Raw genomic sequence first — 24,515 nt, forward strand, 5'->3', positions numbered from 1 at the left:
TCTTCATCTTGAAGGCTAGTTATGGGAGCAAAATCATTACGCCCACAAATCGCCTTCACTTTCCTCCAAACATCTGATGCAGTAGTAGTTTTGTCGATGGATGACACGTATTGCTGCCAGGATTGTTTTTTCGAATCTATCATAAGACGTTTTGCATACGCCCTGTATTTCTTAAAGGCAACAAGATTTTCTATACTAGGACGCTTCTTAAAGGCATTATACGCCCTTTTCTTTCTTTTTATAGCTTCACTTATTTCATCGTTCCACCATGGAACGGGTTTCTTTGTAAGTTTCCCAGATGTTTTGGGAATATATCTCGATGCCGACTCAATTATTGCATTTGTTATGGCGTCGACATCGTCTCCGATAACTCCAGTTGTTTCCGGGAGCATCGTTCTAGCTGTGAAGCTCGTCCAGTCTGCCTTTTCAAATAACCATCTTTTAGGGATGGGATATATTGTTCTTGTAACATCAGTTACAATTTGCACCGGGAAATGATCGCTTCCATGCAGATCGTCTATAACATGGAAGCTGTACCTCGGTGCTATCGATCCGCTTATAAGTGCAAGATCTATACAGGACGTCGATCCATCTCTGGCATTGAAAAAGGTTCCTGATCCGTCGTTTAAAATAATAAGTTCTGAATTCATCAGGAACCCTTCCAGTTCTCTTCCACGGGGATCTACTCGATCCGATCCCCAGAGAGAATTATGAGCGTTAAAGTCTCCCACCAGTAAAACAGGTGGGGGAAGCTCGGAAATTAGTCTTTCTATGTCATCCTTATTCCAATCGTAATTCGGTAAGTATATGCTGCACACAGTGATCTTAAGCGGTCGCTTCATTCTAACGGCGACCGCTTGTAGGTTGGTGTTTAGAACAACCGCTTCGGTGGTAGCTCTAGTCGATGTTAATATAGCTACTCCACCTCTAACTCTTACATTTGGCGGTTGATCTCGCCGAAATATATCGAATCCTTTTAATTTAAAATTTTCATTTCGGCGGAAATGCGTTTCTTGCAGACATATACAAATCGGGTCTACGTCATGTACCAAGCGTTGGAGGTCATGGATGTTTGAAAAACATCCATTGATGTTCCATTGTACAATCGACTCGCTAATTTTTAATTAAATTATTGCCTGGGTTTTCCTTTCGGCCATCCCTTTTTCCTTTTCTTCTCCATCCTACGAACAGCATCGTGTTCGCGGAGAATGTCGTCGCCTGTAAGGCTTCCGGTCTCCGTATCGGAGACCACCGAAGCCGCCGACGACGACGGGCATGGGTCGGCGCCGGTTTCAGGCGCCGATTGAGAGGCGGCAACCTGGCCGCTCCCCAACACGGGGGTCGCACCGGTCACCGCCTGTGGGAGGGGGGACACTCGCCCCCCCTGTGTGATTTTTTGTGGCCTCTGAGGCTTAGAGGCCACTTCAGTTGCAGGAGGCTTGGAAGCCACCATAACAGTCTCTGTCGGTGTTATTGTTTTCTTGACATCAAGAATCTCGCTGAGACGGACTTGACATTCTGGTTTGGTGTCCGTTTTCTTTTCTGGAGGAGCAACTTTTACTTTTATTGACTTATCTTCAGCAGGCTGTACCACTATCTTTGGCTTAACAAATTCTTTATTGCCAAAAGGTTTCATCTTGTTTTCGATGATCCTCTCAATCATGTTAGCCAAAGTAGGCGCAAGTTTATTTATAATTTGAGCCTCATCTACAGCAATCGGAGCAGGAGCGGGAACAGTAGCCGCAGCCTGAGCATAAGATGTTGTTGCTCTAGGCTTACGGGCGTTAACTATCTTCTTTGCCTCGAAGTAGCTGACTTTTTGCAGGGTTTTTACTTCCTGCACAGCTACTTCATCTTTGTAGACAGGACAATTCCTTGATCTACAAGAATGCGCTCCTTTGCAGTTAATACATGTAGGAGGCTTTTTACACGGCTCTCCCTCATGCACCTCTTCACCGCACACGCATATTTGCGGTCTTTCGCATCTAAGAGCGGTGTGGCCAAAGCGTTGGCACTTGAAGCACCTCATTGGCTGTGGGACAAATGCCCGCACATCCAAACGGTGAATCCCCGCTCTTATCTTTTCTGGCAAAGTAAGCCGGTTGAAAGTGAGGACATGAGAAGCTGAGGGTAAGACCTCACCGTTCCTTCTCATGTTCAATCGACGGCACTCTATTACTCCTTGTGCTGCCAGTTCCTCTACAATCTCTTGCTCCGAACAATTTAAAAGATCCCGACAGACCACAACACCCCTTGAGATGTTGAGCGTGCCGTGGGGATCAACACGTACCGCTAGCTCTCCAATTTTCTTCAGCCCTAAAATCTTCTGAGACTGTATATCATTAACAGTCTCTACATGAAGTCCCGTAAAAGTTTTCCTTATTTCTTTAACAGGGCCTCCAGCACATTTGTTTATTTCTCGAGCGATGAGAAAAGGACTCACCCTCGAGAAATTTCCATCCTCCTTTGTAATGACCAAATATTTGGGTTTCGGTACATTACTACTTTTAAAAAAAGCCTTTTGTAAGCTTTTTCTAGCCTCAATCTCTATCTTTTTATTTTCTGTACTTTTCCTCCGTTTTGCCTCAGGCGAAACGGCTGGTTCTAAACGAGGGTGTTTAAGTGCACCCTCTGCCACGTTGGTTTGTTCAGGAAAATTCATGAACAAATAATCCCTTCTGTAGTAAGGCTAGCCGCCGGGGTACACCCCCACTCCAGGGCTACCAACCCTGGAGGTCCGTTCCGGTACTCCGGTGGAACCGGCATATGTCCTGGCAGAGAGCGGATGCGCAGTCTCTGCACTGACTCCAGGCCCCTACACACCGAAGCTTTCAGGGCTCCCATGCTCCGAACATGGGCACCTTAACTACATGCTTGCCATCGCGGGGGGCATGTGGACGACGAAAGGTCTCCGTTACACCTGCAAATAACTTTGACCGTGGCCGCCACATCGCCAGCTCTAACGGCGGTATTAATCCATTTCCGTAATCGTTAATAATGTCGTATCTGCAGGTGGCCGTAAAGTCCAGTCCTGTAATTCGGCCTATAGATGTAAATCGACCGAAAAAAGTATATCCGAGAAACAACACTCGGAACCCCGTTAGCCAGCTATATGTAATGTACTTGAGTACAGCTGTTGCCGCCCTGGACGTGGAACGTAGATGTTGTGTTCCGGACGTGGGGAATATCTACCTCAGGGCAAATTTTGTAATATTATTTATTAAATTGATTCGAATCATTTAGTTCAAACCCAGCTGACACAGTTATACAGACTCACAGTTCACAGTTCACAGTATATTAATTCAATTCATTATTGTTTGTGTTTCAATTCAAAATAAAATATGAGTACATATGGAAAACAACTCAACGCACCACGCTTCTATTTAGAAAGATTTTCCAAAATAATTTAAAAAATCTGATATGGACACCACATAACTTCCTTGTACATCTATTAAATTACATATACACATTTTTTCTGCACTTCATTTAATCTTATTTCATTTGAAAGTGAGGTACGATCCTCCAATTCATTAAAAAAAGTGAACAGTTACACAACTGCTAAAATATTAGATTTTATTAACATCAAATATTTATACAATTATTAATTTAACAATCTTACTTGAAATATTAGGTTAGATTAAAAGTCTCTTGATTACTCTTTAAATAAATTTTTTACCAAATAATCCAATAATAAAAAATGATTATTCTACACCGTAAGGGCAAAGTTAATATTTGTAACAAGTATACGTGAGTTCACTAAAGGGCATAGTTCAATTATTATTAATTTTTGTTTATACGGAACTAAACCAAAATGCACACCAAAAATTTTGGGCATATTACGAACAGTGCATATTACTCACATCGGATTGAGGATTGAGTCCAATATTGTCGAATTTGATGCATTATGGGGACAAGGAAAAGGAGAACGGTGTATGCTGCCGCTAATAATGTGCTAGACTGCGACGAGTCATGAACTACAAGGGACTACCCTAGATAGAGCTGTCGTAGATAATTTCTACATGAAATATATAGAATTTCTATATTTCTGTCGCAGAAAATGTCTATATGATCGGCACGATAAAAATTCTCTCGTCGAACTCAACCGCCTGAGTAATCTGTAACTTTATATTGGTATAGGCCAATTAAAAAATTTTAAATATTTCCAGTTTCCTCATTTTTCTCAGTAGTTAAATACGTTACATCCATAAATTTTCGAATCGTAAATCCTTCTTGATGAGCACTAAAAAGTATTACATAATAAAAACAATTATAAAAATTAAAATACACGACTGCCAAAAAATAAATAAATTAAACTAAATAAACGACAATAAATCAAATTAAAAAAAAGAAGAAAAACATGGTGTGGAAATAAAGGACTAAACATCGTTATGCAGTATTTAATTAAATAAAATAATAGATAACCAATCAACTTTAAAACAGATTTATTTTTCTTTACATAAACCTTTCATGCTGTAGAAATATGAGGCATTTAAGGTTGTCTAATGATTAAGTTTTCACCTGGTCTTACATGGGTAAGAAAGTTTTATCCATCAACGAAAATATTTAAACGCTGTCGTGGGACTCTGAGTAGTAATCATCATGTATTAAAGAGCTTTGAGCTTGAGCTTTGTATTAAAGAGCCCTCCGATTGCATTTAAAAATTTTCGTTTAAGATCAAAGTTTTCTTATCGGGTAAGACCTGATGAGAGCATAACCATTAGACAACCTTGATGCCTGCTATTTCTAAAACATAAAAATTACATTTAAACAAACTAAATCTGTTTGAAAGTTGATTGGTCGCCCATTACTTAATTAAATACTGCATAACGATGTTTTTTTAACACCCCCAAGGCAATCGGTCCCCGCGGTTAAACATAACACGGTCGCCTCAGGGTCTCGTGACAGCAACCTGCCCACCCTAGCTTGGCCCAATCCAAAGACCATCCACCGGGGTCCCCTCTGGATCACAAGGATGCTCCCGACTCTCTCTTATGGGCAGCCAACTCGCTCCTCCTCAGGAGAACTACCCGTTCCCGTTCCTATCCTACTAGGATCCAGACATGCATTGCGCATGCCCTTCTCCTTACTTGCGCCCGCTCACACCACAAGGGTCCCCCATGCCATCATCAAAAGCACCCTGACTTCCCTGCTCTTGCATGCGGGAGAGATAGGATGTCCTAGGCAAAATACAAAATACAAACACAGACAAAAAAAATATATAATACATCTGATCAACACAAAAAGGTAAATAAGGAAGAAGAAATCATAACACGAAACATAATACAAGGTAGATCAAACACATAAAATAAATCAGAATACAAATCATAATGCATAATACATAATCGTAGATCATAATCATAATCACAGTAAACTTAGATGACAAAATGCACATGGAAAGAAACAAGAGACACGTATGCAGGAAATAAATACAAGGAGGTAAAATAAAGTCACGCATAATGATGTTTAGTCCTTTATTTCTTTTTTTTAGTTCGATATATTTACTATCTTTAGTTCAATTTATTATTTTGACAGTTTTTTTATAATTTAAACAAAAAACTAAAATCCAAAATCCGTTTGGAAGCAAATTACTGTAAATTTTCTGTGTTTTTTTCTTTACTGATCGTAATAATTTGATCAAGATTCAACTTGATAATTAAAATACATAAAAGTTTAATGTGATTAATTGGTGTGATATTGCGGTTGGTTTTAGAAATCATCAGTAAAGCCATTGTGTCGGAGCCGATAAATAGCTACAACTCCTGTTCGTGTAATGAATATAAAGGTTACTTGAAAATCTAATGAAAGGGGATCCTGTCATGCCTACATTACCCGAGCGGATTTACGTTTGTAATTAGAACCAAGTGTTTCACAAACTCTTAAGCCTAACAGGTGGATTGATTTTCAGGCTTGTAGTTGATGGCTCCTTTTATGTATATGTAATGGCTCGTTAGTTTACGCACTTATTTATATAATTATTTTTTAGTTCAGGTCGTATAATCAAACATTTAAGCAGATAAATAAATGTGTAATAGATTGTGTTTCCTGACAGTATAAAACTGGATGGGATAATCGTCTGAATTTTTATATTAATACCACATCGACGTTGAAAATTGAAGATATAGAGAGAAGCTGGGACATTTTGTAGTTAATTAAAGGTTATTGCTGATTGGCTACACAAGTTGTAGGCAGGTACTGTTATCTGAGCCACTTATTTCTGGAAATAGAGAGCGTATGTGGACCCTGTTACATGTATTCGGACAAGTCCGTTATAAAAAACAGTCAAACAATAAAAATAAATTAATATTTGTGATCTTAGGATCCAAAATTTGAATGTGTATAGAATTAAAAATACTACAACAAATATAGTCTGAGAAACTTGAAAATAAAATTAATTTCTATATCTATCATCTTACGGCGGATAAATTGATAATTATTGCAATAACCAAATTTCTGATTCATGCTAAAACGTAACTTCTCCGGCTAGTGGTCGAACTCGCGAGAAGTCAAGCGCTTAACTAAGCTACCCTAATATGCTCTGCTTAAATTAATTGCTGCTAAAGATGGAGGAAACCGCTTCCACTCATGCAATTCTGATGAATGTAGATGGGATCGTTACTTAAAGTTTTTATCGAAGCCAAAAAAAAAATTCTGCTAACTAAGTAACTGTTGAAAAATTGACACAATAAATACTTTTCTCAATGTTCGATCGACGCATCAAGTTAATTCAATATATACGCGAAATTTATTTATAAAGCTCCTACCTTTAACTTAATATTTAGGTATTCTATATTTCTATTAGATACTTCGTTCAAATAAACGGTAAAGTTAACGGGGTCCTTGGTCAGAGCAATTGTTCTGAATTTCATGAAGAACTCCATAAGTTTTTATGGCTACGATCTCTAGCTAGAAATCGTAGCCTTGAATAAAAGTAATACAGGAAATATATAGTTTTACGTTTTATTATTATCATTTTATTTTTTGCTTTAATATTTCTTTTATTTTGTATTGTTTAAGGAAATAATACTAGCAGTCTATAATATACTTTTAATTTAATTTATTTCGCTCCAAACTCAACAAAAAGAATAAGAAGTAAAATGTTATTTAATTTATAATTACTAGTGGGTTAGCATTCCAATTTCATAAGCATCTGAATAGGTACAGCAATAAATATTACAACCAAATCAAGATACTGGAGTCTCGAGGATAAATATATTACGCACGCACCTACATAAGAGAATACGCTCTAACAATACACAACGTACTCTCATTTAAAGAGTAGATCCTATAAGTTGTACATAGGCTTACGTACGAATTAAAATTATGTTTGATATTATAGGGGGAAAAACAATATAAAGTAATAAATAGCAGACACCGGTTAATCCTAGACACGCAAAACAAAAACCTTGAATTATGTTCACCTTTACAGTAAAGCTTTCCTATAAATTACTTCTTATTTAATTGCGAAACTGTAATTATTAAATGCCAAAATTTCATTAGTTATACCGGACTTAGCTAGCGTAATCAAGACAAATCTATTATTAGCTTTTTTAAATTTTTATTAGCATAAAATTATTTAGAACAGGAATAAATAGGCTAGATTTTTATTCTGCTTGATCGTAATTTAGTTATAATACGTATTACTTATAGTGACTAATTGAAATGTCAATTAGTCACTAACATTTCGAAATTGACAAAAGTTGTATTTACAGCAACAATAAAATTAAATAAAAATGATTAAAAACGCAATACAGAATTATACAAACAAATTCAAAATAAAGATAACAATTTTTATAATACGAGTATAAAAAAACGAGAATAAATAATATAACTTAATTTCGTGTAAACACGTCTAATAGCCATTACGTAATTAATAGAAGGTTTAAAAACATATATAAAAAATACAAGTATATTAATTATTAAGCCGATCATTCAAACCACAATCTAAACATAGTGAGAAACTCAATAAAATGTAATTTTTTAACGCAAATTAGTAATTTACTAACTGAATATCATTGGGGGTAATTTTTTTCCTTTAATTTTCTGAATAAAATACAATTTATGTACATAATGTAATATTTGTATTTTTTATTTTATCTGTTTTTCTATCATATATATTTAATACTAAACTTTAACTTAAGGATTTCCTTTAGACATATATTTCCGGAAAATTAATACCCATTGCTTAAACATGTAATAAATAAATATATATATATTTATATTTTTATATACGTTTTTTTTATTTATACAATTATATATATTTCTATTTATATTATATATTGTGCTTATATTTTTTCTGATGTTGCGGACATCAACTGCTACGGTCATGAGCCCAATCGATATTTGTAGCGTATGAAAAAATGCAATGCCTGACCGGAATTCAAACCTGGGACCTCCTGATTAAAGGCCGAGACGCTACAACTCCGCCCCAGTGATCGTAATTGAACTTATATGTATAATTATTATCTGTTTCTGAGTAAAATGCAGAATTTACACGTAAGAACAATTTTCTATGTATAATGTATTTATAAAATTAACCACTTAACCGTAAAATTTATAACGCCACTATAAAAAAAATTATTAAATTTAATTAATTTATAAATTTTGCCACTATTTTGTAAGCATTTAGTTTAATTTTAAATAACCCATCATAGTGTTGCATAAATCTTTGTAATATCTCTGGTTACTATAAACAAAAGCAAAATGTTTGAAGGAAGATTAATTGGAAAAATGTTTTTTAAACGATGTTACGTAATTTTACATTTTGCATTTCAAACTTTAAAAGACTTTATTATTAAACGATTTTTCCAAATAGGTTCATTCAGGTAATTCTTAAATAAAACTAGTTTAATTTGTAGTTAAAATAATGGCATTATTTGTAGTATAATTCCTATTTATTTTATGTATAACTGTTAATCTTAAATCAGGCCGAGGAGAAATGGAGGTATTTAAATATTCATCCTAACTTTTTTTTATAAGTTGATGTCGTTTTTGGAATTCTGCAACTAATGTAATAAAAATCGACAACTCTACATGTATGTTTTATTTACCGAGGAGGCAAATTTCCCTCTAGAAAGCGTCAGCAACTTATGCAATGAGCATAGTATATGGGCAGAAGTAGATCCTCGTGAAACGGTGGAAGCCAGTTTTAAATACTGATTTAGTCAATGTATGGTGCGGCCTTTTCACAATTTGCTTTTTGGACCGTTCATATTAGCTGGCAGCTTAAATGCTGAGGTCTACTAATAGTTTCTTCCAGCAGAATTGCTGTAGCTGCTTGAAGATGTTGAGATGTAAAGTTTACAGCCAGCACGATGGCACTCCTCCCCAACTAAATCATTTCCCTGATAAATGAATCGATCTTAGAGGTCTATATTTCTGGTAACTAAGATCACCTGATCTAACACCTTTAGATTTTTCCGTCTGGAATGGATGAAAAATATTGTATATAAAACAAAAATACATTCTCGTAAGAAATTGTCCGCATTATGGATATGACTGAGCAACATAAGGAGAGCTCTGAAGAACTTAAAAAGAGTAAAAAAAGCAGTATAGAAGCGAGCCAAAGAATCTAATGAAGATGGCAGGCTCATTTTTAACATTTATTATAAACGGATACGTGTAATGCACTTAGGTCTAAATTTACTCTTTTTAAATAAAATCCAATTTTTTGTAACTTTTCTTTGTTTTATTCAACTTTTGTTATTTACTATTTTGTTTAGAACTAAATTTCCTTCATTTTTTAACGGTTTTATGTGTTTATTACCCATTTAACAATGTTATTATACGTCAAACATAAAAAAAGGTTTTTTATTGAATTTATTGGTTTTCACCCCAGATATCTCAAAAACCTCTTAAGCTACAGTTCTGGGATCTATTTTGATTCGATTTTTCAATTCAACAACCATAAGAAATGATTAATTCTGCCCGTTAATTAATGTCCTAAAAATTTCTGTACGACCTCATTTCACCGGGCTAGCTGAAATTTGAGCAAAGTTTTTCACTAGGCGTAACTCGCATAGAAAGCATTTTAAGACATAAGTTTATATGAGTTTTTTTTTACTTATGAACTAGTATTATATTCAGTGAAATGTAAATACAGCATTTAATTAATTTTTTTGGTCCTCCAATCAAAATTCTGTAATATTTCTCCCAAAATGTTGGATTATCAGTAACACATTGTGTAAGTGAAAATGTGTTTAGTACTCTTGCGAAGTATTAGAATTTAGCTTGCGTAGTAAATGTAACTATTTATTCAATAAAAATTTTTTAATTTATTGTAAATATTGTAATTTTTAATAATTTAAAATAACATTACGAAATGAGAAAAAAAAATATATTTTTAGGAGTGTATAAATTTGAGGAAGAGAGATATAGTACTGTCGCAATTGTATTTTAAATAGAAAAGAAGACCATTTATGGTAAGATAGGTCGATACTCATCAATCTTACCTGCTGTGTCTTCGTACTCTGCAGAATAGTATAGTTATGTAATGAGGGGAATCAAATCAATTGGTGGTAGTAGTTATGACGTTAGAATCTCTGTTGGCATGGTCTGAAAGCGACAATAGAATATCTGTTATCTTTTTTTTTTAACTGACAAGTTGTATCATTACTGCTGTGTAATATTTATGTGCTCGCACGCTTGCGCTCACACAGACAGACACACAAGCATATATATATCTTATAAACATGCAGTGAAGAGAAGAATTGTCTGATTACGTTATGGCGGCTATTGTACGCATCTTCCTTAAAAGGAGGGGATGATTAAGGGAAATTATTCAGCTTTTATTGATTTACTTACAGTAAATTATAATTGTTGTTTAGCCTAAATCCATTCATAAATGATAAATAAGATTTTAAAATTCTAACTACGCATAATCTATACTATTATATCTTCTTAACATAAATTAAACTCCTATAGAAGAGCAATGATATCATTTTAATATTAGAGGAAATTGATTTTTATGGAAACATTTTTGTAACCATATGAATAAAAGAAATCATTTTTCAAATATATATATATCTACAATCCTCAAAAATTTATGTTTTGATCTTCCGAGAGGACGGAATAACCTGAGTGGAGTTTACGTTAATTCCGGATCGTAGTATCTGCAGTACAAACCATCAGGAGAAACTCGGATCTCGGTGCGATTTCTCGGTATAAAAATTATCTATTTTCATAATCTACTTTTTTCCTTGACGTAGGTCCCTTCTTCCAAGTTTGACTATTGTAGGTGAAGATTAGACCGCGTTAAGTCAGTGGTTAAAGTATTAGAATCAACAAAGACAGTAAATATTTGTATTTTTTAACATAATCAGAATAATGAATAAAAATAAACTTTTTAAATGATTTTTTATTAATTTAAAATTACATAAAGTTTTTACAAAAAAAAGCAGTTTTAAATTTATTATAAAAGGATTGTTTTACAGAAAAGGGTTTTTTCTTCGATTAACAAGCGAAACGTAATATTTATTTAATATTAGCAGACCCGGCAATGCTTCGCTCTATATATATATATATATATTTATATATATATATATATATAGAGAGAGAGAGAGAGTGTGTGTGTGTGTAAATGAACACAATTGGAAATTTGTTAAAAGAGTTAAAAAACCGAACTTCACAAATTTTACCTTTCACTTATTTTCCTTCCCCTTTCCCCTTTCCAACTTCTCCCTGTCACCCTTCTCCCTTTCTCTCTCCCAGTTTCCTTTTTACCCTTTCCAGTTTTCCCCTTTTCCCCGTTTTCCATTACCCTTTTGCCCGCGCGTAAATCGGTCCATTAGTCTCTTGGTCTTTTGGTCTAGCAGAAACACATACGAACATGCCTTTTATATTTTATTCTATATATATATATATATATATATATAGAATAAAAAAGTCTGTTTGTATATTTGTTTATTTGTTTCGTAAATATCTCGATACCGGTACCACCTAGCGGGTATAGTTTTTGCAAAAATATTTCTTTTCACGTAGCTAATATTCTGAATATGAACCAAATCGGTCCATAAATATAATTTTCGAAATATCTCAACCCAGCGCCATCTAGCGGGTTCATTTTTTCCAAAGATAATTATTTCCATGTAAGTAACATGTATTCTGAATATGAGGCATATCATATTTCGAAAATTTATATATATTATATATATAATTTTTCGATTTTATATATATAAATAAATTTAAATATATTTAAACTAAAAAAATGTTAAAAAAGGAGATTAAATCTGATTCGAGCCGATGTGCCTTCCCCTACGATCCAAATATTTCATTAATTAAAATTTTATTTGGCTATAACCAATGAAAATAAGTAACACTTATGATACATCGTTGAAAAGCTCTCAATGATGGTTTATTACTGCAGTTAAGGAAAATTCTTAAATTTCTCAGATTTTTTGGGATTTTGGGATTCTAGGCACTTTTGGTTCAGTCGATTCCAATCAAACGGGAAGATGCGCAATTACATGTTACAACAGTCCAAAATCCAAAATTTCAACATCCTACGGCTAATCGTTTTTGGGTTATGCAAGATAAAAACGTACATACGTACGTACGTACAGACATCATGCCGAAACGAGTCAAAATGGATTAAGGAATGGTAAAATGGATATTTTCGTTGAAATCTGAGAATCTAATTTTTTTTAAATTTCAATACTTCCTTGTAATTTGTATAAGGAAATAATAAATCTCCTGGTACACCGTCATCTCCCTCAAAAAAAAAAAAAACTTTTGCTGTAAAAGGTAATAATCAAATTTATTTGTCATAGATTATATTTTCTGGATGAAGAATAAAATTCTTCAGTTTTTTGAATAGTTGCTGGTTGCTGATCCAATGTTCATTTACAAAAAAAGAAAAATAAAAGAAAAAAGACACTACATTTTCATCAGATTTACTCGGACGTAAATTCGTGTTGGTTAAAATTAAACAAGTTTTTAATCACTTTTCCGCGATATTTTACGATTCCGCGAAAAATATTCCGCGATATTTTACGATTTTATAATGAGAATTCACGTTAAAAAAAATTTTCGAAGAAGATATGTGACGACCAATATTTTGGATAACTCACACAAACACTAGCAAGGATTAAGTAGATAAATAGCATTAAAATTAAAACAAGATTTTACATAAAGGGACAATCTAAACTTTTCCTAAAATTTTGTTACTTTTTAGTTTTCTGGTAACTTTATGTAAAAAAACAGATCAAGTTATTTAGCATTGTACATTCGTCAGTTAAAGTTTTGTTTGATATTTTTCATTAACTTTAATTATTTTCTTAACCAGCAGCAGCCGCCATTGTTAATTGTGATATAATATTACTACTATACTAGACTACCTGAGTACTGCTAATAAAAACAAGGTAACCAACTGACATTTACATAGGCTAATTATTTCACTGAGTAATTAAATTATAAAATAAATAATGCAGTACTTAAATTTACTGTCGTAGTTATACACAACAATAATTACTATTATTATTATTATTTTCTTCCATAACTGTTAATATATTATAATATGATTAAAGTGAAACAAGGAATTTTGTGTGTCTGTGTGTATATATATATATACTTATATATTTTAATTCTCCTATTGAATCATATATACGTAATACACTAACCTATCATAATTTTTTTTTTAAATTTGTTTGATCATTTTGTTATTAAGTCTGCTTTTGCATATATTAAAAGCTGATTCATTTTCCTATTAAAATTATAAAAATAATTTTTTTTTTAGTATAATATCAATTGTCTTCTCTTTTTTGAGTTATATTGTATTAATGTGTTATCCCGTTGTCTAACATTGGATAATAGTTTAATTATATTTTATAATATTACTTCATGTTCCGTAGATATATGTTAAGAAAAATTCAAATTTTTAGCAAGAATTCAGGAACCTTGATCTGAATGAACCATTTGCATCCTGTTTATATTTATTCATGGACACAGTCACATTCTTGTTTGTATTGACTGATTAGATTTCATTTCACTTTTTGACATTTATACAAAACACACCCCGTAATTTCTGTCATACACGCAACTGTCGCTCTTCCTGCTAATCGTAATATCCGTCAGCTTATTTAGGTTACTAACCGTGTATAAATTGAAGGCACAGTTGACGTACTTGCCAAAGAGTCTCTATTTAACTTGCTTTTGCAGACATTGTTTTTGTATCTGGTCTTACTTTTTCAGTTAAACGTTGACTGACAGTTTGAAAAAGTGAGGATCTGACGGTTTATTAGCAATAAATTTTGCCATGTTAAAGGTATAGTGTTGCTGTTGGTGAATTCTGTACGCACTACCCGTTCTTTATCTACTTGTCTTCTTTGTCTTTTACGTTTGGAGCACATTATTACGTTTGATTTTACTTTAAATGAGGTTTTTATATCTATATTCACATTGTTATTCAGTTTCAATGTTTAATGTCTTTCAATTTTTAATTTTTTTCTTTATTTTTACTATTTTTTATCAAAAATATTAAATTAGGATGGTTATTAATACTAATATTACTTGGAAAGCAAATGATCTTTATTGAGAGATTGATTAACAATGAAAGGAATAGCCCACAATGTCATCCTTTCTGAAAAACTGTGCATAAATAATTTTTTTTTGGAGTAATTTGTTGGAGGTCGAAAGCAATAATATAAAGGATAGGTAAAGATTAGACTGTCTACTAGAACTAATTAACGAACTGTTAATAACTTTTATGAATATATTTAAGGATTCAACCAACAAGACATAGGCTGATAGTAATAGTACACTGGCTTGTAATTTAATCTAAATGAACAAAATTTGGTTTCATTATCGACAAAGGTTTGGTATATTTTCATAATTTCAAACCTTTGATTATTTAAAAAATTAATTAAAGTAAAAATTAAAACTTGGGTGATTTTTTTGGAGAATCCTGGACCAGATATATTAGTTCGTAACTCAGCGAAAAATCCGAGACCGTAGACAATTGTCATAAATAATTTAGGTTTAGGTCTGTTAACTGAAAAAAATAATTATTCAGGAAAAATAATTTTTTTTTCTGCTTCTGTCGTTATTCATTAATTAACATACATGCCTATTAAAATGTAAGTTGAACGCAGTGTAAATCTAAATTTCAATTATCCTTTTTGTTATGTATGATTTTAAAATTAGCTTAATAATTGAATTTTTGTTGGTTGATATACTATTTGGAATCTGTTCATTAAAAAATTTCAATAGAAACCAACATTTTAAGAAAATATCCGTAATATATAGATATTAGACTACTGAATTTTTTTTTCTGTCAAATAATTATGCAAATTCATTGTTAGATAACAATAGGATACCATTATCTTTACGCCTAAATTTTTAAACGCAGTTGTTTTCCACTCAAATGTTGAATAGGAGGGAGAGCTCTAAAAATGAGCTAGTACTTTATCGCCTTCGAAAACTTTCATTTAATAGTGAAATTTCTTCTAAAAATTTCGGTATGGCATTTTGAAGAAGTGTATGTTGTCAGTACCTACGAGTCTACTATTGAAAATATGAGGCACGAACAGAACATTGACTACTACACAACATGACAATTATAAAAAATAAATTACTTAGAGAATTAGTTTCAGTAGGTACACGTCGAAGTTGAGAAAATATCTTAGTACTATATAAATAACATTAATGTCAATTTATGTATGATATCCATGTTGAATGCAGAGAAAAACTGGAAATGAAACATTAATTTTTGTTTTTTGTGTTTTGAAAAGTAGCTTCATAATGAATTGTAGAGGAAATGTATGTTATGTTATGAATTGGCGAGTAAGATATTTTTGAAGATTAATGATCCTATTAGTATCTGTCTTACCTAAAAATATTGTTTCATAGTATTTGAATTCTGTATAAACGTTTATACTGTTTATTACTGCTGCATTACAACATGCTCTTGGATTATTCGTTTAATTCTGTAATTTCATCTGCTTCCTGGAACAATAAATATTTTTTCTGGTATTATATAGTTGTTTTTTTTTACAATTTTTACAAATAGCAGGATTTTAATTAATTCAACCATTTAATACTGTTTAAAGTTATCTAATTTTAAACATTATTAAATGATTCAGAGCAATATTATTCTTTGTCTTATGTAGTTAATGATTTGCGCGTAATTGTACTCCAGTAAAAAAAAATCCCCTACAGCTGTACGATAGAATGAAACTGAAATTTTATTGGTAGCCACGTTTTATCAAAAATATTAGATGGATATCGTTAATTATGATGACATCCTTAATTTCTGTTTTGAGTAAATAATTTGTTATATTTACGATCCTCAGAATCTAATTTGAATTATAAAGAAGTTTCTACTTTTAAAAATTTCTATCTACATAATAATAATTTTTTGTTGGCACAAGATTAAGTCATTAACGTATACAGGAAAATTACTTGTGATTTGTTAAAAATATTTTAAGTAAAACGTACCTTATAAAATACAACTTCAAATTTTCATCTAGTAATAACTAAGATTCATTTTTCCGACTTTTTTAAGAAAAGTACATTATTATTTCCAGTTGGATGTTGAGAGTGGGGATGAAAATAATTTTCTTTAAGTTTTGTGGTATAAATACGAAAATTCCGTTCTCTTAACATATTCCATTCCTTGTATATATATTTATAGGACTAAATTTAGTGGCTCAAAAATCTTCAAAATTACTATCAATTTCATTTAGATTTAAATATTTTCTAATAGTATATATGAAGTGCTTTGTGTTCATAAAATTTGATGAAGGTTGGTTGAGTCGTTCTTGAGGTAATTTGTGATCTAAATTGAAGGATGAAAAAATTTAAGCGGGGCAAGATAGAAGCGTGGTTTGTTATAATTCTTCAAGTTGGAACGTTGTCTTTTCTTTATCACCGGTATCTATTGTTGACAATATTCTTCGGCAATACGTTTTCAAAAGGAAACAAAATAAAATAACGAAAAGTGGGTTTTCTGGCACAGAGCTGTTGAAGAGTTTTCATAAACATTTTCTAAATATATCATTTTTCTGCTACATAATTGTTTGCATAACTATCTAATATACATAAATATTTAAAACAGGTCACTTAGTTTAGAATAAAATATCCGTCTTTCTTTCACACAAACAAAATGCCATTTAACAAAATAATATTTGGTTTACGTACATTTTAATTACTTTCGATAATATATAGAGCAGTGAATTTTTAGACTGGCTTCCAAGATCAATCAATTAAAATTTTTTATCTTTATTTTTAGTTTGGCTATTTGGAGTTAGTACTTATTTTATACCAATATTCTAAATTTTGATACTCTTCACCGAAATTCTAAATACTAATGAAACCTTAACGAAGATTATTTATCCTAACCCTTTTTGCCTTCATATTTTTTGAAAGTGAAGAGATTTTTATGATTTCCATAATTTTTCCCTTGTAAAATAACCTTCCGTCTTTTGAAAACTGGAGTATGATTTTTAAAAATCATCATTTTGATTGTATGCAAACGGTCGAAATTTTGTACGCTTTGTTTTGGAGTTTATTCAAATTTTCATCCTAATCGATTATTAAACAAAATAAAACCAATCAATGGTTAAAAAACAATAGAACTGCAATATAAAAACTAAATGATAACAGCCAACTGATTTCTATATATCAACAAATGGCTATAGTGATGTAAAAATATACCATCTCTATTAATGTAATAATAAGAAAGCAGATCAAACTGACATTGCTAGTTTTAGATTTCGATTAATAATCTTTGAATACAGAAAAACTAGATGTGTTGTCATGCTCTTTGATAATACAGAACTCGGAAAAGTAGAAAGAATCTTTTGAGATTTCAATTTCTATTGTTTATCCCTTTGTGTGGTGATCTGTACTCTTTCATTTCATAATGTCAGTAATTAAGGATTATTATAGTCCCTACTTGACTGTAAGTTTAAAAGTAACTCTAATTCACTAATATAGGAGAACGCTTTCATTATTACAGGTATAATGTTGCAATAATGTATTTAAATTTGGTAGCAATATATATTTTTCATTTTTTTTATAATGTAATAAAGAATAATCATGAATCACGGCAAATAATTAAACAGAAATCGGCCTTCACCTCGAATCTACAGTGGCATATTTCACTGTCTGCGGGAAGCTAATGTAATTACCCTGACATTTGAACTAATAAGACAATTGTGAGCCCATTAAGATAAGCATTGCTGCCGTGTGTAGGCTGTGTGAGTTATGGTTGTGCCGCATGTTGAGATACCGGCAATTATGGAACATGTGGACTCATCCTCTTCAATGGCTTCTAACCTATACTATTTTTGCTCTTTATATCCATCGCTATAATATAATAAACATCCAATTACCGGACTGTCGTTTTAATTTAATTGTATACGACTAACAAGGACGTAATGTTGTACTGTAATTATATTGCATAAAAATATTATTTAATAACAGAGAAGAAACTTGTTTTTAATGAAGATATGTGACTAGAAAATTGGGTAATAATTTGCTTAATTTAACGGTGGAAAAAATATTTTTATGTAACCTGAAAAATTTGTAACAAGAATAATAATATACTTCTTTATGTCTTTACAAAATTATATGCGTTGTCATTTAAGAATAGATATATACATGATTGTAAATTTTCATTTAGATTTGTATAACTGTCAAAATAAAAAAGTGTAACTGAATATAACATTTAAAATATGCTTATGTATCGCTACATTTGGAATAATTTATAATATTATTTCAGTTATTATTTCCACATTCCTTTACACTAAATTAGGTTTTCATAAAGTGATGTAATGAATTACAAATTAATTCAAATTTATCAAGATGTCAAGTAACAGTATACCTATGAAAACGTATAATATTGAGTTTTAAAAAATTGTGTATGAGGTACGAAATATGATGAAATATTACTTCAAATTTGTTCAAACGGATCAATTGTCCATTTCAATAATTAACCTGAACATAAATAGCCATAGTTAACTTCCCACATATAGTTTCTTATTGGATTACTTTTTTCCCCGCAAAATTTCAATTCCCTGTGAAAATATTCAGTTTCACTGTGGAAAAATAGTGAATTATTGTTACTGTAGTTATTGAGAATGGGCCAACAAAGAATGCTAAATGATAAAATGAGTCAATTTAATGATAACTTACTCATTTTTATGAAAAGTATAACAATTAACAAAATTTCTTTATAAGACGTGAACCCATATTAATGAAGGAATCTCTTAACCAGCATGAGTACTAGATCGAAAGTGTTTAAATGGTTGTAAAGGTGAGAAAATTCTACTTATATTTAATTATAGAAAATTAATTCTTTATACAACCATCTCGCATTGTACTTAAGATACCTTGCTAGTTGAATAAATTTCAATTTGCTTTCATATTTCTTATTGCCCAAAAATTTGCTGTTACCTTCTTAGGAGAACAATCCATGCAACCTGCAAAGGCGTCTTATTAAATCTTCTTTCTCCAGATTCAACATTAATTGCTTCTCATCCCATTATAACCAAATTTATTTAATAAATGAGATTATTTTCCCTAAAGATAGATAAATAATAGTAGTGATCTAACATAATTCTTACGTCTACATTTTTTGAATGATAGTGGCCCTGATTTTAGAAAATTTAATTACACCCATGTAAATGATTTTATATTTATAATAACTGTCTGCTGTTACATTAATACAAGACTTAAGGCAGCAGTTTGAATAACCCTGCCGTCAGACTTTTCAGATTTTTCCATTATTAAAGAATGATCTGCTTCTCCAAAAGCCTTGGATAAAAGTAAAAATATAAAGAATTACCCACTTGCTTCCCACGGTCTATCTTATGCATTGTAACAGCTAAATAATGCTTTCTTCGTTTAAGACTGTTAAAAATAATTTAATTTTATTATATTAAATTTATGTAAACTTATTTAACCTTCACGTAAATCCGTTCACAAAAATTTGAAAAATAGTGAAGAGGTTGTACTCTGATCGGTATTGTTTATCATCAGTTTACTGCCATTTACTTGGGAAAAAGGTTTTATAATTCCAATTCAAACTGGTTTAAATTACTTTATGATGTATATTGGAATAGAAAACAACATTCTCTTTGAACTTCTTTCAATTTCTACTAAAATATACATTTTTTGTTTATCTTTTTGTTTATTCCTAATGTGTACGATGCAATCTGTTCAACTTGTGAATAATAACGTTGACCCAATGAAATGAGGATGATATGTATAACATGAAAATGAGGTGTAGATTTGAAAAAACTACGGCCACCATTTTGGAGATGTGAGGTTAATTTAACCCCTATCATCAACGTACACCGGTATTCAATGTTTAGTATCCAAATCTGAATAAAATTAACCTAACTACTATTTGATCCTCAAAACCAAATACATTGATTTTACCCGTTGCAAATTAGTCTTTTAAAAGCTGACTTTACAACTAAAAAAAAACCCAGCGTTTTATTAAACATTAAAATATTTTTTCTATAAAAATTATGTTATTTAAATCAATAAATATATATAAAAATACAACCAGTACATTTTTATCTGAGTATACAGTTATAAGATTATACTTACTTAGTTGTTATTCAATGGATAATTGTTATAACTTAACCACAGGTTGAAAAATGAGAAAACTTTCTTATTCCGAAAATGTATCTTCACTGTTTAAGCTTGGATGATGATCAGTAGGAACTAATTTTTCTTTATTCCTCTTTATGATATTTCTATAATTATTATCAACTGATCCGACTGGCATGCAATTCTGTACAATAATTCTTAAGTATTGACTGGATAAACAAAGAAAAAACCAGGAATTTCTTACGGGCTTACATAATAAACGTTTTAATCTTCGTCTTAGTTGATTGAGGTGTGTTCCATGCCTCTATAATTGTGTAGGAGTGAGGAGAAAACGTTATACTAGATGATACGTTTCTTCAATATTTAGGTAAGATCACAATAACAAATTAAAAATTTAATTTTAATAAATATCACTCAAATAATTTATCTCCCTAGAAGTTTTGCGACTCAAATTGTAATTTCTCTCGACGAGATAGATGAAACTGGATACACCGTTGATTGACTAGATCTGGAGCATAGTTAGTTGGACTGTAGCCTTTCTGATGGCCATGTAAGTAGGCTGTATTACCTATTAATATAAATATGTCCTTGTGTAATAAAATATAATAAAAATGGAAATTAATGTAAAATAAATATTTCCTGGAATTAATTTATTGCAAAAATAATTTTGATTAATGGGATTTATTTATAATTTCTTTAATTAATAATTAAGTAACGACATAATAAAATATGATAACATAAAAGATTTTCTTATTATTTTTTCGTAATATAAGAATTATATCTTTACATTTGTATCAGTGCGATTTATCTGAAAAATGAATCGCCAGAATAATACATAATGGAATATTTTACACCTTGTTAAATAATGACAGTAATAATTAATGATGGCTGTTGGTAATTATGTTTTAAGATTTTATTTTTTAAATTTTTTTCTTTAAGCTGTTAATAATTATTATATTTTAATAATATGTTCTAAACTATATAATACGTTATAAATCTACGCTAACTGATTAAATTACTAATTTGTCATGGGTTATAGTTTTCATTGATAATTATATATTTAGAAATATAAATTCGTATAAGAGTAATGATAGGTAGTGGAATATTAAATATATATATATATATATATATATATATATACATATATAAAACTTTTACGTTTTTATTTGGATAGAACTGTAAGAAAAGGTAATTCCTTCTGGATGCTTTATATGGAGGATTTAGATTTATTAAAACATAAACGTGTTTATAGAAACGGGTTTAATTTATGCGCGCATTAAAATGTGAAAAGCGAATAAAAGAGTGGGGTACTTGTTGCGAGTTTTGCTTCAGGGGAGACATGAAATAAAGACAGAAGTTAGAATATTTGTCTGCCTGATGGCCATCATTTTCGTTCACTCTATATTTGGTAACATGGTGTACCTTCCATACTTTAAAAAGATTCTTTTTTTATTTTTTCGTAAATTTTTATTTATTTATTTCATTAATTGTATGTTTATCGTAAATAAGAAACCTGAATCGTTAAAAAAAAATCAGAAACATATTCCAGGAAAAAAACTTTTATTATATTAATTATAATTAAAAAAGTGGAGTTTAAATTTAACCAAAAATTATAACTGGACTACAAATAAACATCTATAATTGTTTATAGGGAATCTTGTTAACACTTTTTTGATAGAATAAATTTAAAGTGCTTCTTATTTCAAAAGAGAAGGAAAAATTATCTGATAGCAAATTCTCTACACCGAAAGTGGCAAGAGTTACTTCACGCATACTAATCAACATATGTTAATTTCTATTAAGTGACTATTAGAAGTATCACAAAGTTTTAGACAAAATATAAGAAAACTCAGTCATTTAATGGAAGTGGAATTTAAATATATATGTATATTAATATAATTTTCTTATATCATAATTATTATTATTGTTTCTTTTTATAAGCACAAGAGTGATCTTGTATTTTTTTATTCTTTTGGAAGTAGCTTTCCAAAAGCTTAATTTAATTTAAATTTATTTAATTGTAGCTTTGTAATCTTTGTGTATACTTCAACCAAATAATTATTGCTTTTAAGTTTTTATTTTTTTATTTATTTTCTATACACTCTACCCTGAGCCGGATCCACAGTTAAGTATAACGCAGCCCAGGACACTGCCCTGTTACTCTAATGGGCCTTCCCGCCTACTAGCTGCACATCCGGCAAGACAGATCGCCCCGCCGGTTGGATCTTTTACTTTATGCCTGCGTCTAACCCCCACCAAGAGGACTCCAGATGTAGCAACGCCGTAACCTTCATTCTCATCCCAGGGGCCGGGTCTCGGTCTTTTGAGTCCCTTATACCTCAAATGGAGAATGCCCAAGGGAATCCCCCACCGGAGACTCTGGTTTTGACTCCCCCTAAAAGACGGCAAGTCCAGATGATGGTCGTCGCAGCAGAAAACGTCTCATATCGTGTATAGAGTCCCAAGCTGATCATCGGAGCCAGCACATCAGGGCATGCCAGCCCTGGGGCATCACAGCTGGGGCTGTGCAACACCACCAGCTAGAAACCTCTCCTTCGTCCTCCATCATCTTTGGCTAGAAGCACCGTCCGAGAAAAGAGGCTGAACGAAATGAAACGAGGTGAAATTGTCAATGTAACCGTGTTTTCTCAAACACCACTATCGTAACACCGGTATTAAGACTCACGTCGGATGTTAAGCGAGTAGGAGGGCCTTGATTCTGTGGACGGAAGGAGTCATTCCCAAGTTCAACCAGGGTGGCCAGGTGGTCGCTGGCGGTGCCAGCGACCACCAAATCCGCCAGAACTCTGTAGGAACAATTCCATCTTCCATCAAGGCCAGTGAGATCTAACACCGACGAATGACTGCTGGAGGAGAAAGTCGACGTACAATCATTTACATAGAGATCTAGAAAATTCATCATGTAAGCCAGAATTTCGCCTCTCCTATTAGTGTAAGCACTGCCAGCCTCCACAGACTTGAAGTTGCATACCAGCAAGAGCTTCTTACTAGTTCCAAAAACTGCTTTATTCAGTCGTGCTATGAAAACCCCTTAGACCACCCAGTCGAAACTAGGAGAAACATAGGCCCCTATGATTACTGACACTGCCAGCACCGAGAGCGAGCATCTATTTGCACTAGAAAGCAGCCCCCTTAGCATGATATCTGATGGTTATAGCCTCTGCCCCCTGTGCGATGGTCCAAATCACCACAGTCAAAGCATCTCAGAGATTCCGTCCAGGACACGGTTTTATGGTCGCAACCCCCATAGTTGAAACAAATCTTAGGCTGCTACTTATCTTAGGCATCTTAGGCTATCTTGGCTGCAACAAGTCTTACTCCTGTCGAATACCCGATAACGGTAGCATTTGTTTTGCTCATTCATTAGTTCCACCCTATTTAAGTGCCAGCCAATCTTTACACGAGATTTTTCAGCAAGCCGCCTAACCTCTCTGTGCGGGAGTCAGACAGTGATGCCGTAAGCTGGTCTTAGAGGGGAAACTCGCATGAAGACTTCATCATCCACCTTCCTCCGAACAGCCTGTTCCACCTCCTCTTGAGTTGTGTCCAGATCCAAGTTCTTGACGCAAATAGACTGCAGTTCCCATTCCGATCTGTAACGTGGGTTAATGGAAGAGTTTCACTCAATCACTTCTTCACATCCTCTTGTTTTGAGTGAACATCTCGAACTCTAATTCTCAAAGACCCGGGACGATCCCTGCGAACGGAAAGGATGTCTTTAACCTTGTCATCACCGATCCATTCTTTGACCTGTTTGAGGAGGTTTGCGTAGCTGGTGTCTCTCAACCGAGAGTAACAACAGCCGTTTGTTACTAGACACGTCCATCTTGGGCAAAAAAACATCAACCATGTGTTACAGTAAAGTAGTCGGAGGTGCCGTCTGCCTCCTGGACTTGTATTTCCAGACTTTCAGGAAAACGTTCCCCAATCATGTTGTAGAC

This window comes from Lycorma delicatula, chromosome 1, assembly GCF_047948215.1.
Source record: "Lycorma delicatula isolate Av1 chromosome 1, ASM4794821v1, whole genome shotgun sequence".
In the NCBI taxonomy this organism is placed as follows: Eukaryota; Metazoa; Arthropoda; class Insecta; order Hemiptera; family Fulgoridae; genus Lycorma; species Lycorma delicatula.